The sequence below is a fragment of the Corvus brachyrhynchos genome, unplaced genomic scaffold (assembly GCF_000691975.1).
Source record: "Corvus brachyrhynchos isolate BGI_N302 unplaced genomic scaffold, ASM69197v1 scaffold32, whole genome shotgun sequence".
Lineage (NCBI taxonomy): Eukaryota > Metazoa > Chordata > Aves > Passeriformes > Corvidae > Corvus > Corvus brachyrhynchos.
This window is the reverse complement of record NW_008237919.1, coordinates 16,124,388-16,127,168: the sequence shown is the minus strand read 5'-3', so window position 1 is coordinate 16,127,168 and position 2,781 is coordinate 16,124,388.

Genomic DNA, 2,781 nt, shown 5'->3' with positions numbered 1-2,781 from the left:
CGGGGGGGCGGGGCGACCCCGGGTGTCCCCAGCCACCGAGGCACCTCTAGCGCAGTGTGATGGGGAGGTCCCACTGGCAGTGGGGAAAAGTGCGGCTGCAGCCCTGCAGGGGAGCGTTTTTCCCGATCCCAAGGCACAGGGCGGCTGTGGATGCCCGCCCTTTGCACTGGTGCCTGCAGCAGGAAACGGACCCGCCTTCCCCTGCGCAAGGCCGGTTTCCCTGTCCCTGCTTTCCGGGGTGTGCTGGAGGGATGCTGCAGAGTATTCCCTCAAGGGCTGGGGACACCCCGATCTGGGGACAGCAGCCCTCTGGGTCCACCAGCTGGGCACCGACAGCAACAGAAGGAATAATAGACGCCCTATATATATAAAATCTATATAGAATCACAAAGTGGTTTGGGTTCGAAGGGACCGTAAAGATCCTTGAATTCCAACCCCCTGCCATGAGCAAGGACACCTTCCACTAGACCAGATCGCTCAGAGCCTCATCCCACCTCACCTTGAACACTTCAGGGATGGGGCAGCCACAGCTTTTCTGGGCAACCTGTTCCAGTGCCTCACCACCCTCACAGTAAGGAATTTCTTCCTAATGTCTAACCTAAACCTACTTTCCGTCAGTTTGAAGCCATTCCCCCTTGTCCTGTCCTGTCACTTCAGGCCCTTTGTAAATCTTTCTTGTCAGCTCCCTTCAGGCACTGGAAGGCTGCAATTAGGTCACCCTGAACTTCTCTTTTCCAGGCTGAACAATCCCAATCCTCTCAGCTTTTGCTTGTAGGAGAGGTGCTCCATCTCTCTGATCGTCTTGGTGGCCTCCTCTGGACTCTCTCCAGTAGGTCCATGTCCCATATATTTATGCAGCCCTGTGATACCATTGCAACTCTACACTCAGAATCCACCTTCAGTGCCGTTATCTCTGGTCAGTCTGGAAGTGAGGCCTGGGAAGTTTCCCTTTGGCACACCAAGGCTTATGGAGGTTGTTTAGGATTGATCAGCCAAGAGACTCCTCTCAAGGTCAAATGTGGAACAGCAGATGCACAGGGTTCAAACAGGGAGATCTTTAGCCTCCACACAGCAGGTGACCAAAATGTTTGTACACTTGGAGTCAAATTCCAATCTAGTCTCAAAAATAAGTCTTGAATGATGCCTGCCACATCTGTTTTTCAGCTTTATCTTCTCTATTGCAGTCAGTCTATGCTCGTTTCAGACAGGTAATTCCTCAGTCAGCAGATGGGTTTCTGACTGGAAAACTCTCCCTCTTAGTCTGAGCCTCTCCCCTGACCATCACAGCCCATGGCACACTGGGAAATGACCCTCCTCTTCCATCCAGGGGCACCATGCAAATTGGATTTGCCAGACTGCTGGAAATAAGGTGGAAAAGTTACAGCTCTGCTTCACGCCAAAAATTTCAAAGCACTCAGTAAAAATCTCTTCAAAGAGGAGATGGAGAGGGGATCTAATCAATACATACAAATATCTCTGAGGTGGGTGTCAAGAGGATGGTGCCCAGTATCAGGATGAGGAGCAATGGCTGTAAAATAAAACACAAGAAGTTCCTCCTCAACACAAGGAAGAATTTCTTTACGTTGAGGGTGGCAGAGCTCTGGAACAGCTGCCCAGGGAGGTTGTGGAGTCTCCCTCTCTGGAGACATTCCAAACCCACCTGGACGTGTCCTTGTGTCACTGCTCCAGGTGACCCTGCCTTGGCAGGGGGTTGGACTGGATGATCTCCAGAGGTCACTCCAACCCTGACATTTCTGGGATTCTGAGATTGTTTTCACTTGTTGTTGATGTTCTCCTTAAGGTCCTGAATGACTCCTAAAGGGTTCAAGAGCGACCTGCTAGGGGAGAACAGCAAGCTTCTTGTGCATTTTTGTAAATTTAAAGGTGGGATGAGGGAGATGTGGTGCTCTGCATAAATCAAATTACATGATCCATGAGCTGTGTATCATCAACATACTTGAGAGAGATTCATCAGGATGTTTTAGTGAAGTTTTAGTGTTCACACTGCAGGCTCTTTCTCTTAGAAAAATGGAGAAATAACACCTTAAATGAACACCCAAAGTTTGTTTATACACAAAACCCACGCTGTCCCAATGCTTGCTGGCATTCTTCAGGGCTTGCATGGAGCTGGGAAAGGGCAGAGCTGGTGGTCAGGAGCTGAAGGACAGGAGCTGCTTACATGGTGTGACCCAAGTCATGGGACTGCTGTGGCATGTGCTGTAAAGAGGGGAATAGCACAGAGCCAGCCCGGGCTATTGTAGCATTCAATTAGTGCTTACACAGTGCCTTGAATAACTCACATGAAAAGCTGACTTATTATTATTGTTATTATTGTTATTATTAAGCTAACAGTATATTCTCTGTGGAGCTCATGAAGAGGAGGTGACGCACAAACAGCACATACGGTAGCAGCTGCATGTGAACAGTGCCCCAGGAGTTATAAAGAAAAAAATTACCTTAATAATGGTTCCTCTGCTGTGGTGGGATTTTCCTCCCTTTAATTATAGTTGCTGTTTTCATTTGAAATTGATTAAGTGTTTTAGAATGGCAAATAGAGCTGGTCTTTTTAGAAAGAACACTCAAAGACATCCAGCCTCAGCTAGGAATGGAACATTTTTACTCCTTTTTAAAGGACTCAGAATTTCCTTCTTCCAAAATGGGAAGAAGGCAGCTGGATTTGGTGCTCTTCCCAACATCTCACAATTTTCCCATACTAAGGAGAGGTGGACATCTGTGCCATGGGACTTCCTGAAGAGTGTAAGACCTCACCTGAGGAGGATC